This window comes from Vipera ursinii (genome assembly GCF_947247035.1).
Source record: "Vipera ursinii genome assembly, chromosome: 1".
NCBI classification, from domain to species: domain Eukaryota; kingdom Metazoa; phylum Chordata; class Lepidosauria; order Squamata; family Viperidae; genus Vipera; species Vipera ursinii.
Genome location: NC_139512.1, coordinates 297965573 through 297979795, shown reverse-complemented (window position 1 = coordinate 297979795; position 14223 = coordinate 297965573).

The window sequence follows — 14223 nt, the reverse complement described above, 5'->3', positions numbered from 1 at the left end:
ATAAAGTTTTCCACTCCATCTAGTACTTTAGAGTTGGTAATATTGTGTTATGAGCTGAAATACCACTATAGTATTTCAGCTGGCTTTCTAAATAAAGTATTAGCTTATTTTTAATGAACTCCCTTAACACAAAAGAAGGAGTATGAGAAGTATTACAGAAGCAACTAAATGTAATTGTCACATCAAAATTTATCTATCTTTATATTGCTATGAAACTGTCACAATGATTGGGATTATTTTTAAGGTAGAAAACTGCCTATGATTTGTAACTTTCTATTGAAATTCTCAATAATATTCTAGCAGTATAAGTACTGGAGCTACTTGGATGATTTACACTCCAGTGTAAATCTTTTATGTTATAGTTCGGTGGCTTCAGTCTGGAAATGGAATGAAAATTATGGCGATTGAAAACTTGGGGAGAGGATTTTGGAATTGAAAATGGTAATAAGGTCAAGTGGAATTTTGTGGTACTAATTGTGAATAATAAGATACATTCAAATCTACTCAATTGCTGTAATTTTGACTCTGTTGTGAGAGTGGATGTATTCTATTATCTTTAGAAACATGTCTCTAACTAGATGAACACTCCTGTTAGCAAACTCTTCTTGAAAAGACAGTTTTAAAATATTTGCTGGGAAAAAGTCCATTCCTGTTTTGAATTATATACAGTTTGTGCAGAAATGTTTGTAGAAACTTGATTACTAAGGAACCCAACAGTTGTATTTTCATACAGTTATTTCATTGAAGGTTCCAGCGTTACCCTTTCGAGGCTATTCTTGTTGTTCACTAAAACATGGTAGCTATTTTGACTAGATGGTTCCTTGAAAGACAAGGTTGATTTTTATTACTATACAGTAAACCATCTTTATCATCAAACAACTCAAAACACCCAGAGATGCTGTCTTCAATTTACATTTCTAATTGAGCGGTTCTTAGTAATGAGTACCACTTGTGTCATGTGTAAGTGACAAAACTATATCTGGAGTTCCTGAAAGTAACTTTTTTAACCTGATGTATTCTGGGATATATTTCGTAAATGAGTGGATAAAAGTTTGCCTCTGCACTAAAGAAGCACACAGTAATGTGTAAAATGAATGTTATTAAAGTTTTACAGCATTTTAAATACAGTACAGGAACAGAAAGGTGAGAATGCACGATAAGTGTATGTTGCTGCTTTTAGGGTGACTATTGTGTTGGATTGTTTAGGTGCTGGATTGCACAGGTAGACAGATGTGAGAGGATACAAGTTTGAAACAGCTTGCATCTAGAGATAAGGTCCTTTATAAAATTCAGGCTTGGTGCTGCTCTTCAGGTTTGATGCACAAGGTATTAACACCTTCCTTTAAAAGTGTTTGTCTAGCTGTCAAATAAGCATCGTGTTTTTAAATTTGAAATCAAGATAAAATGGATAGCTAGACTTTTGATTTGCTACTTGGGGAAGATCTCATTAGTGGAGATTTATTCCAAGTGCTTGGACCATCGACAAGAGCCTTAATTCTTAATAATTCCATTTTGTGCCTTGCTACAGGTGAAATGACAAAATGTACTTACTCACTGTGATTAGCAAAAAGATGTATGAAGTGTTTTATTAGCTGCGTAATGTCTTCAGTTGCCCTTTCTCTGAGTACAGTTTTCCAGCAGGCATTACCTGGTGGTAATTTGGCCCTATTAGAGAATTGATCTTCCTTACTGATAGAAAATATTGTCTTCTATGTTTTAAGAGAAGCTGGATTTTTTGTTCTGAGTCTTTATTTATGGCCCTAGACAAATAAAGATGATGACAAAGGAGACAATTTTTGTACTGACTGTGGAATTGGACGAAGTAACTATTTAAAAAAAACCACATTTATTCAGAAAGGAGGTACAATAGTAGCTGGAGTATCTGTGATTCTCTGGCTCCCTGACTACATTTTGGAAAGAATTTACATAAGATGAAATACTCTGGAATGTAAGATTTACAAACCACTACTGCTTTTTTTTTATTGGAGAGGGAGGAGTGTACAGTTTAACAGAGCTAACCAGATTAGCTTTGGGCTCATGTTATGTAGCTGTTTACAGAAGACATTTTTTAAAAATGGTTGCTAGCTATCAAAAGCACCAGAGCATCAATGCTATTCATATGTTTCAATACAAGAGGGGGGGGCTCTTCTTAGTTATCTCTATAAACTGTTGATCATGAAGCCTTAATACTGCTTTGTCTGTTTTTCCCTATAACCAATATTGTGAGTTGGATCAGAGAAACCTAGAGCCTAGCTAGGTAAACGTCACTGTGTTGTTGTTGGAAACTAAAATTGTTTCAGAAGTTGAAGCAATGAGGTGAGTTCTTCGTATTACTCAGTAGAATTTTCCCATAACCACAGTTAATTAAACCTGGGTAGCATTTCCTGGGGTTGTTTCCAATAATTATATGGCAAAATGATAAAGAATGGAAACTACTCTGACTATTGATTTCCAAGTATATTTAATACAAAACTGATTCACAGCTTCCGTAACAGGTTTATGTAAAGCACATACTACTCACACTTACTTTAAAATGTGCCATTGGAAGAACAGAGTATAGTACTCTGTTAAGCAAGAGTGAAACATTTTGAAAAAGGTCCTCTTTCTTTGCAGATATGATTAACTCCATTGCTGGCAATGGATATATCAAAACAACAAAATCACAGCCCATTCTTCTTGTTTTCTATCCCTAAATGTGGCCTGGTTTATCACTTTCATTTATAGGATGTTACCCTTTGCATCTTGTTTTAATTGGGAATAAAAAAACAATACATAAAATTCCTATTGAGACATAAATGTTGTCTACCAGTTTGACCTGTCTTTATTTTTTACATCTTCTGTGTTGCACTGAACTCCTAGAACTAAGGCATCACTGTTTCAAATAGTTCACAAATTCTGTACAGGCTTGAACTCATCTGTCACTCCATCACATAAAGAGACACAAGTGTTTTTTCGATCTGTTCTATTTTGCTACTTTGTCACTGGAATCACTGTATGTAAATACTAAACTTTATAAAATGTAATTTATTTTAACATTTTTTCAATAAAAAATGAAGGTTTTTTTTTAAAAAAAAACACCCAATGTCTTCATTCTTTAAGGGACTAGATGAGAAATGAACTGTAATTGTTTTCTTCTATTTAATTAACATTTTGTTGAAAGTTAGCATTGACATTGAACATTCATAAAATACGTGTTTAAAATGTACTTTTAGACCACCATACAATTGGACAGAAGCCCATTTTGTCATAAATAACATAATAAAATTGCTATTTGAGGGCGGCATGCTCTATATTTGGGATAAATTTTGGGATTTTCACTATAGTATTGGCTAACATAACCATTATCACTTAGTCCTCACCTACTGACTACAATTTGAACCAGCAATTCCATCACTAAGCAACACAAACTGAAATGTGCCCTGGCTATGACTGACTTATGATGTCAGTTCTGCATCTGGTTTTTAGACGTGATGTCAGAAGTGATCAGCACTTGTGACTTCTTGTCGGCTTCGTAATGCTTGTTGGAAGCTGGCTGTGAAGGTCACAAATGATGGTCACATGACCATGAGACACTGCCACTGTAAATGCACATTATTTGCCAAATGCCTGAATTGTGAATACATGATCATAGGGATACTGTGACAGCCTCAACTTCATAGACCAGTTGTAAGTCTCCTTTTTAGTGCCATCATAACTTCAGTTGCTGAATGGTTGGTAAGCAACAACTCCCAATATCTCAAAGCAGGAAAAGATTAATAAAATGTATTGACTAACCACTGCTTGCAAAGCGTTTTATTTACCTCTCACATTTCCTCCAGGAACTCAAAGCCAGTATACATAGAATCCTGTCCATTTTTTTCTCCTCAACTTACGTACCTATGAGGTACACTGAACCGAGAAAGACTGATCCAAAGTCAACTTCCATGGCAGTGGTTGTCTCTGATTCTAGTCCAACATCATAAGCATCATACCACACTCATGTCTTAGATGTCTGCTCCAGATGTATCTCCTTTCAAAATTAAGTATCCTTTGTTAGAGCCCCACTTTGTACAAGGCTCATTCCCATGAATTCTAATGACTTTCATTTAAGCCATCCCAGTACTTACCTTTGTTCTGGCATGCGTGTGTCCTGCTACATCAGACATGTCAAACACAAGGCCCAGGGGCCGGATGCGGCCCGCAAAGTGGTTTCATGTGGCCCGCAAAGCCATCCTGGAAACAGTGAGGGAACGGCTCCCACTGCCTTGATCCTGGCCCAGAGACCTTCCTTCTGTCAGAGACCCTCAGATCTGTCCCACTCCTGCCCAGGCCCCCATAGGCACCCTTGATGCGAACAATGTAGAGCTGGCCATGCCCACCCAGTAGGCCATACGCACTCTAGCCACGCCCACCCAGTAGGCCACACCCACCCAGGCCACACCCACCCGGCCCCTTGAGGGCAACCGCAATGCTGATGCGGCCCTCAATGAAATTGAGTTTGACACCCCTGTGCTACATGATCCTAACTATATTGGGTGTTCCCATATACAAAATCTTTACAGTAGCACATTTCAAGAAAGGGGGACATGCTTAGAAATGCAGGAGAGAGCTGTAATTCATCAGAGAGAGAAAAATTCTGAATAATAGTGTCTGGAAAGGACATTAATTCATAGACTTTAATTCACAAATGTCTGTTGGCTAAAGCAAAGATTCCAAATCTGGCCTGCTACCGCTTTTTGTACATCCATTGAGCTACAAATTGATGGGCAGGAAGCAGGAGATTGACAGGCCTGAATCTCAGCCAAGCCTTCAGAACGAAGGATATAGTCAAGGAGTGGGTGGCAATGATTATCAATTCTGGGGAGCTCATAGCAGTAATAAAATTACAAACTGTAAAACTAAAATCATAAAACAAAGTATTATAAGCACAATTTTGTGCGTGAATGTGACTTGCAAGGAGTGAGAATTTGGAAGATGGCCCTTATTTGAGATTCAATTTTCTTAGAAAGATGTCATTGGATTAGTATTAATTTATTTGCATATGCACATACAGATGCCAAAGGTGAGGGATGATGGGAAGCACTGCCAGATACTTTTTGGAAATGTGGATGTGTATCTTTTTCCATCAGGCAACTCTTAGGACATAGCTGGGCTGGCTCCAATCAGACCACATTCTTTTACAGGGCGGGGCTTCCATTAGAAACCTACATTTTGAAATTAGAAATCTTGAGCTCCTTCCACCATAAAAGGTAAATCAGGCCAATCTCAAATCTACAGTATGTGCCATCAAATGACTTTTTTTTTTCAGGCAGAGAAGGTAAAAAACTTCACAAATTAAATCTACCATTTTTGAAAGCATAGGTGACACATAGAGGAAGACTAAACATATTTGGGCCAATTAAAATTCTTAAATAGTATAAGCAGGGGTCACCAACCTCTGGGCTGCGGCCTACTAGTGGGCCATGAGCTGTTTGCAACTGGGCCATGAAAATGGCAGGCGAGTATGCATGCATGTGTGTGCATGCGCATCCTCATGCGAGCAGCAGTTAAGTGCATGCATGCACACCCCATTTGCGTGAGCACAAATGGAGCTGCGCACTCATGCTTGCAGGCTGCTCACGCAAACCATCCATCGTCTCCCCCTCCGTACCCATCTGCAAAACCAGAAAGATTGGAGTATAAAGGTTGAAAAATTTGGACAGGGGTTGCTATATCATTGTGTAGTAATTTTATAGAGTATGTACTTTCAGACTCTGCAAAGCCCTTGTTAGATTTTGTTGCTATTTTCCAATTATGCAGCACTAAATATTTGCAGATAAATGCCTAAAGAACTACATTCAGAGAATTCATCGATTGTGTTATCAGTGTATAGTAAGCTCGGAAATATGCATGGCCTCAATATGTATCTTAAAAATATTTCAGAGTAATTATGGATCTTTATAATTATCTATTGTATCTTCTTAAGAAGTAAAAACATCTTAGGTTTATGGCTTTTATCTCCTTGTAATCAGTTTCTGGGAGTATTTGGAAACAATGTTCTCTAATGATTGTTAACATTGATTACAGTTTAAAGGAGCTATGTTTGTCTTGTTTTTCAAGATTGGCAACGTGACCTACATAAACCACAACCTGGGCTGAATCAGTATACCAGGTGGAGTGTCAGATTAAGATTAAAAAAATCTCAATACAGACTACCCCTTGGCCATAAAAAAATCCTGATTTATTTTGTATCAATCATTGGCAAGAACCACACAGTATATCCATTGTAATAAATACAAGCTATAGTAAATAAAGTTGAATTTTGCTTTTGACATCACACGATATAGAGAGCCAGTCATGATTTACAGGCTACTGTGTTGATTGAAACAAACCAGTTGTGGCTTACCCAACAAGCTACTGCTTATTGAAAACTGTAAATCATATTACTATCTCTGTGTTTAACCTGTTTAGGATTACTATGATGAAGGGGGTGGAGAATAGATTGATATATACTCCTTTGAGTTCCATAGATGACATGAGGCATGTAGGAACTATTGATAAATATATGAAGAATACTGAACTTAACTTTTGGTCCTCTAAATTTAATTTTATCATCTACAGTAGAGAATTAAAGGACTGAATTGAAAAACAAGCATATAATGATGGATGAATGGGAAAAATCAAGAAAGTTGTGGTTGGATAGAGGTAATGAAATCTAAAATACATAGGTAAGAAGTTCAAAGATCAAAAGAACATACAAAGAAATGTATGGACATGAAAGAAGCAAGGATGTTTTGCAAGGATAAAAGCTATGGGAAAGTAGAACTAACTTCTTTATTTAACTACTTTTCCTTTTTTTTCTTATTGCATGACTTTAATTTCTTTTAGTTACTTACACCTTTTCTTTCTCCTATCTGTTTTATCATACTTTTGGTTTCTTACTCCTTTTTGCATTTTACATAACATTGATTACTGTGAAAGACAATAGTGTGAGAGATGCATATCATATGAAAAATTATATAGAATGATTTTTTTTGCTTTTCAAGATTAGATCTGCTTAGTTCTTACATTAATTCAGACTCTACCTTGATTTATTACTTTTGCTCCATTTTCCATTCTAGAAAATAAATAATTTGACAAAAATGATAAATGTAGGTTTAACAATATAGGTATCCCCCTCCCCCAAAATTGAGCTCATAAATGAAGCAATTATAGACACACATTACATTTAGATTTGACATTTAGCCAAACTCCCTCTTCTAATTCATACGTTTAGCAACTTATTAACTTATTCATACTGTTATCAATTTATTTCTGATTGTGGACATTGTAATGCTGTATTATTGTAGTTGTGTTGACATTATTCACTTTGTGGAGGGTTGGTTTATTTAACAATGTTCTGTGTTGAAGGCTTGAATTCTGAGGGATTCCAGCAAGTATAATTTGGACCCCTTCCAGGCCAAACCATCCCAATAGGTCAACAGGGGTTTATTCTCCTGGAATCAGGTATCAGTCTTCAATTCTTCCCTGAGCTTTTGGGTCATGCGGCTATCTGTCTCGGTAGATTGCCCCTGTGTCTGATCCCTTGTGATCACCTGAGAAATTGATTGCGGTAGCGGAATAATAGAATTAATGGTTTCATCTTGATGGCTCTTGTATTGGGGCATTCTTGACAAGGCACCCGCCAAAAAAATCTTCCCTCCCAAGAAATATTTAAGTAAAGTTAAAATGGTTAAAATATTGTACCCATCGGACCTGTGTAGGGGACAACTTTTGAGGGGTTTTCAGTGCTTCAAAAGGCACTTTGCTCCCCTCAAGAAAGTGGCGCTGAGTTAGCATTGCCCACCTCACTGCAAAATCCTCCTTCTCCCATAAAGCCCACTGCCTCTCAGTGTCCATTAGTTTTCTAGAAGTGTAGGCACAAGATTGTAGGTCTCCATTTTGGTTTCTTTGTAAAAGTACTGCTCCCATGGCTACATCACTTGCATCAGCTTGGATGATGAATTGCTCCTCAGGGTCAAGGTATTTGAGAATGGTTCAGCTGCAAACAGCCTCTTTAAGTGCTCAAATGCTGCTTGGCACTCCATAGATCAATGTAAAGGTTGACAAGCTTAGGGCTTTTTCCTTCCTTTTCCAGTTTTCAGTAGCTCAGTGATCGGCAGAGCTATTTTAGCGAACAAGGGAATGAATTGCCAGTAAAAGTTTGCGAATTCTAGAAAACTTTGAAGCTGCTTGCGGGTCTGTGGGGGCTGCCATTTCAGCACCACTTTAACTTTGGCAGGGTCCATTTCCACCCTTTCACTCAAAATTCTGTACCCCAGGTAATCGAGACGCAGTTGATGGAATTCACATTTAGAGAGCTTGGCATACAGTTTAGCTCTCAACAGCTTCTTGAGCACTTCGCACACTAATTTGGCATGCTCTTCCATGGTCTCGGTGTAAATCAAAGTAGACTAAGACCCCCTTGAACAAGTGATCATGCAGTACTTGATTGATCAATTGCATGAACACATCTAAGTTCTTGTCAATGTACTCTCAGTTCTTTCATCTCTCTGGGTATCACAGAGTACATTTTGGGCTTCGGAATCTTGGCTCCAGGCAGGCACAGTCAGTCGCACAGTCAGTTGCACAGTCAGTTGCTCAGTGTGGGGTGAGGACATCATATTCCCTTTCACTGAATGCCTCCACCAAGTCTCGATATTCTCTTGGTATTAGTTGGATCCCTGGCACGTGCTCTACAACAGCTGTTAGAGTCTCAAGAGTTCCTTGGGTCTCAGCTGCAGCAGGACACTTTACTTTGCTGGTTGATGTGGGTGGAAGGGGTTCACCTTAGAGTCCTCACTCAATCCTCCCACCAAATCATGGGGTGTCACTTATCAAGCCAAGCCAGACCCAGGATTACAGCCCCAGTCAATTTAGGAACCACCATGAAACAGATGATTTCCCAGTGTCTCCCCATTTCCAAATGCACTGGTTCAGTCATGGCAGGAGCTCCTCTGATAAGAAGATCCATCTGCCTGCTCAAATTTCATGGCCAGGGGCATTAGCTTGGCATGGATCCCCAACTTTAGCACCATAGAGAGATTGATTAAGCATCTGGTGCAACCCAAGTCAATTAGAAAATTTAAATCTTTTGGGGCACCTCTCTTGGGTACTATGATTTTGGTGGAGATGGAGAAAGTTGAGATGGGTCGACTTACCATCAGTCATCTTCACCCAGAGCAGGCATTGGTAGGCACTCTGGTGGAGCTTCTTTTTCTCCCTGTAGAGGGAAGTGACCCGAATAGCTTGCAACTTCTCACGTCAAGGTTGTGGGTTCCTCTTTGGCTTTGTAGTGGTGGCAGGCACACTTTTAGCTTGGGGAACAGAAACCAGACAATCAGCACCCTGATGACCCGATTGCTCACACTGGAAACATTTGATCGGAGGACCGATGGATGCTTGGAGAAAACTGGCGGCTACAATAGTTTGGGAATGCTTGCCAAACGGGCGCTTTTCTTGGCTCTGCTTTGGCTTTGATTCAGTGATGGTGGGTCTCTGGTAATGACCCAGTTTGATGTCTAGGGACACAGTCATGTGGTACCACCCCCAGAGCTGATCAGGGACTCCACGGTAGGTGCATGCTTGGAATAAATCTCAATCTAGTCCCTCTTTGAAATGGTGAATCAGTGATCATTCTGGCCATTGTCTGATCTTGCCAGCAAGTTTCAGAAATTCCCAGACATAGTCCTTGGCTGGTCATCCTCTCTGCCTCAGGCTTTGGATGTCCTTCTCAGCTTGCAGGGCCTGGGATTCATCCTTGAATCTGGCTTTTAGTTCTGCCATAAACAGATTGATCTCCCACAGCTCTGGTGCTTTCTCATCATGTAGGCTGGTTATCCATTCCATGGCTTCCGTCTCTAGGTTTGCTGCAACTGCATCCACTATCCCAGTATCATCAGGGTAGATGGGCTAGAAATTCAGGTGAGCCCATACCTGGTTTAAGAAAAAACGACAACTTCTCAGGGTCTCCATCAAATGTGGGTTTGATCAGAGGTGGGTCTATTGGCTGTGTCCCCAGTATGCTGGGTGGTACACTAGCTACTGATTCTGGAGTCATAGAGGTACCACCCATTGGAACCACCTCAGCTGGGTCTCTGGACTGGCGGGACTCCAGTCTCTGGGCTTCGGCTGGATACCAGACTCGATGCCGAAGCTGGCTGAGGTTGCGAGGAAGCTGCTCAGGCCATTGTGATCAGTCTTGGGCTCCGATGAGGAGACATGAGCATTGGCGAGCATCTGGTGTCCCGTCTGGAAGAGATTACAGAACGAGCAATTGGCTCCGTCTCCCCAACCTTGAGCCAGTCAAACTTCTCTCTCAATCTCTTGACTGAGTGGCTGTGGATGGCCGTCAGGTGTCTCCATCCTCAGAATCATCCCATCCAGATGGACTTTTCATCTTCCTTGGCACAGGTGACTGAAGGCTGTGGGATGATATCAGAGGAAATTTTGCCTCGGCAGCCTTGGGGGTGCTCCATTATGGGGGGGCCCTCCTCAGAGTGGCTTAGCTCTCCAAGGGTCAGGATCTCTTGTTGTTGTTCCAACCTTTTAGATGGAATTATGCAGGTTTTTGGCTGAGCTCCAGCTGCAGGAGCTCTGCTCTCCACTTGAACAGGAGCCTGTGCTCTGGCAGTCAGAGCTGTGCTGAGGCTAGTGGCCAATTCTCCCTTCTTCTCCATCTCGGCTTCTTCCCTGAGTCTTTGCCATCCTCCCAAAAGTAGTGGGTATGTGACTGGGGCTCAGGATCCCAAGGCAAAAGATTTTAGGAGACTTCATTTAATGTCATGGTTCTGGTAGATGAGACCACATAAATCAGAACCCCAAGGCTAGAGGCTTCCTCAAAGAACATGTTTATTGGTTACAAAGTATCAGAATGAACAAAAGTAAAACCAAGTCTGAAATTCCCCCCCCACAAAGAGTTACAGTATTACAAAGTTAAACTTCCCACCCCAATATGATGCAATCCACTACGCTTCCCAATAGAATAGTTTGGTGGGCTTTCTAACAGTACTCCCAATCACCCAATCTGACTGGTAGAAATGACCTTGGTTCCCACAGGGCAGAAAATTGTTTAGATTAGCAGAAAACCTCCACTTCCCCCCCTCTCCCATTCTCATGGCAACCAGGATGAGCAAGATGGCTTCGGCCAGGTTCGTTGTAGAGATGAGAGGTAACTTTACTCAGATGAAGGCCTCTTCCACATGTTTCCAACCAATATGGTCCTGAGCAATCTTTTGCCAATTGGCCCCACAATACTTGCTGATGTCATCAATCCATCTTGTTTTAGGTCTCTTTTGTGGATGCTTTTTATCAAGTGGGATCCATTCTACAACTACCTTGGTCCACCTTCCATCAGTTCTTCTTGCTATGTGACCAGCCCATTTCCATTTGAATTCTTTTGATGATATTGTACACTTTCATTTGTTCTCTAATCTATGTGCAGGTCTTGTAATATTCATATATATATATATGAATGAATATATATATGAATCTCATTGATAACTCATGGGTCTGTGAAAAACAGCTTCAGGTAGATAGAAAAAAATGCCAAATCCAATCTAAACATCTGACTGTGCAACCAATGAAAGCTTTAGCTGCAATTCAGCTAATCTTGTAGGCAAGTTTAAGAGAATAGAAATCTTGTAAAGGCCATAGTAAGAAGGAAAATTATAGAATCAACCAAAGAGTTTTTAAAAGTATTGGGGATTGGGGGGAAGCAGAAGTATTTGTGTGAAGAAAGACACAACTTAAACTTGACAAGGCTCACAGAGGAAAAAAATGACAAAAATAAAATATGTTTTTCTTGAGATAAATTTTTTATCTTGAATAGTCATCATAAAGGCAACATACCTTAAAACAGTTATTTAAGTAAATTGCATACATAGAGAAGGTACCATTATTACTACGAATTGGCTATGTACATTTAATAAATTATAACTCTTATTATCTGTGTTGCAGATAACCACTCTTTGCTATCACACAGCTCTTGTCTGAATTTTTGTAGCCCAGATATGGTAACTCACAGGAGAAAATGAATTTTTTTCACTGAATTCAAGTGCAGTTACATTTCATTTTTTTATTATGATTATGAACGCATAGTTATTTGCCCAAAATGCATGCAATTTGCCATCTATGTTTGTGTAGAATTGTAGCCAGTCTAGATAAACAATATTTATTTCTGCACTTTTTCCCACCCCAGGAAGATTAAAACAGAGTCAGAATAAAATTAACATCTATAGTTCTGAAATTTGACAACACAGCCCTTTCAAAAATTGCCTTTTGTTCTCCTCATTGTCCCATTTTGCTACGATGGATTGCAATTGATTGCATTTTCACCTTTTGTAAATGCATACAAAGATAGATTTGTTTAATGTAATAGCACAAGTGAGTCTTCCTGAAGTGTAAATCAAGGACAGAGCTGCTCCTCCTAAAACATAATAGAAATATTACCTCAGGAAATTTGTGATTAATCATCACAGAAGACAAATTTGAAATTTATTTGTAGGAGTAAATCCTAAAGATGACACAATGCAGAAGAATCTTTCTATGCCACTGACACTATGCCTGTCACTGCCAGCATTCAGTCCAGTAAATAAGTCCCCAGCCTTCTGTCTCTCATGATGATTCAAAGCATGTTACCACTGTGAATCAGAAAGAATGATAACTCCTTTGGTTTACTCTTCTACAAACATATTGTTGATCACTTCTGCTGCGACTTCAGTTATATTTCACTGAGTATATAAGTATCCATGAGTGGGAAAAACTTTCTCTTCCTATGGGGAGAAGCAGCCAGCTACAGCTCTGTGTCAGCTGTTCTCTACAGAACTTGGTATCAAGAACATGTCACCAAGCAGACAACCTTGGTCAGAAAAAGGATCACGGAAATAGAACAATAGTCACTAGTGTCCAAAATTACAACAAAAGCTTTACTTAGAAACATTAAAAGCAATGTTACAGCTCAATGAAATGCTTGAAATTAGATCAAGGTTGACAAAGTAAGGAAGAGAATTGTGCAGATATCCTTGACTTACCCTCGAAACTGAGCCCAGAATTTTAATCATAAATTGTTGTGGTCACAAGCTGAGTCATGTGACTGTTTTTATGAGGGTCATTAAGTGAATCACACGTTATAAGTATGAATCCAGCTTATCCAATGGGTGTTTTTTGCTGGTAAATGGCAAAAAACAATCACAAAACATGACGCTTCAACCAGTCGTAAATGCTGTGCTTGAGCTGTCACAAATATATAGCAGCTCAAAAAAAAAGTTAACTGCATTTCAAAACCTCTGTTCTGCCATAGCAATGAAAACAGGATAGGGCTCTGCCTGCACTGAGAATCCAGTGGAAGAGAGAGGCAGGGTAGGCAAATAATTCCTTTGGTGCCAGTTGCAGACCCCCACAGATCTGCTGTCAGAAGTCTGCACTCCTAAACCCATGGAAAGGGGCTAATGTACCCAGTGAGGATGGAAGGCATTTCAGACACATGTGCAGTGGTCTATCAGAAGCAGAATGGGAGAACTCACCACAGCCAACTTGTCATGGGCCAACTTTGTTGTGGGACAATTCAAGCATTCAATTTACTTATTTAAAATCATTTTAATTTTTGTCATTCACATTTTATTTTGTCCCTACTTTTGCATCCTTTCTTCAATTATTCTATTCCACCGTTTCTTCTGTATTGGTGTAACTCTTGTCCTGTGGCAAGTTGGCTGTGACAAGTTGTCCAAGACCCTATCAGAAGACCAGGGGACTTCATCTTTTGCTTTGGTGCTGCTTTTCGCTTTGGAAACAGCAAAGTCAAAGACCTGGCAGCCAAACTCCTGCAGTAGAGCTGTTTTGACCTTACGATGGAGGTGTGGGCTACTATATAGGGGAAAGTGGGTCTTCTGAGTCCTAGAAATCTCCATGTTTCTTCCTTCTTTCCTCCTGTTCTCCTATTATTGTCAATTGGCAAGGCAAATGGAATAGATGCTTTTTTTGATACTGTGGGTTTTCCTGCAGCCAAAATGTGAACATCCCTAACAATCACTGGTGATCGACCAGACAGAGGGGCCTGCCCACAGTAGCTTAGTGTCATGGCAAGTCATGTTTCTCAACTTACATAAGAATGATTCACTGCTCCATACAGCTTGTTTCAGCTGAAGCTGAAAGCACAGCTTTTGATGTAAAGCAAAAGATGAGCAGGAACTTCCTAGATGGTGAGCTGAGGGATCTTGACACAATGTG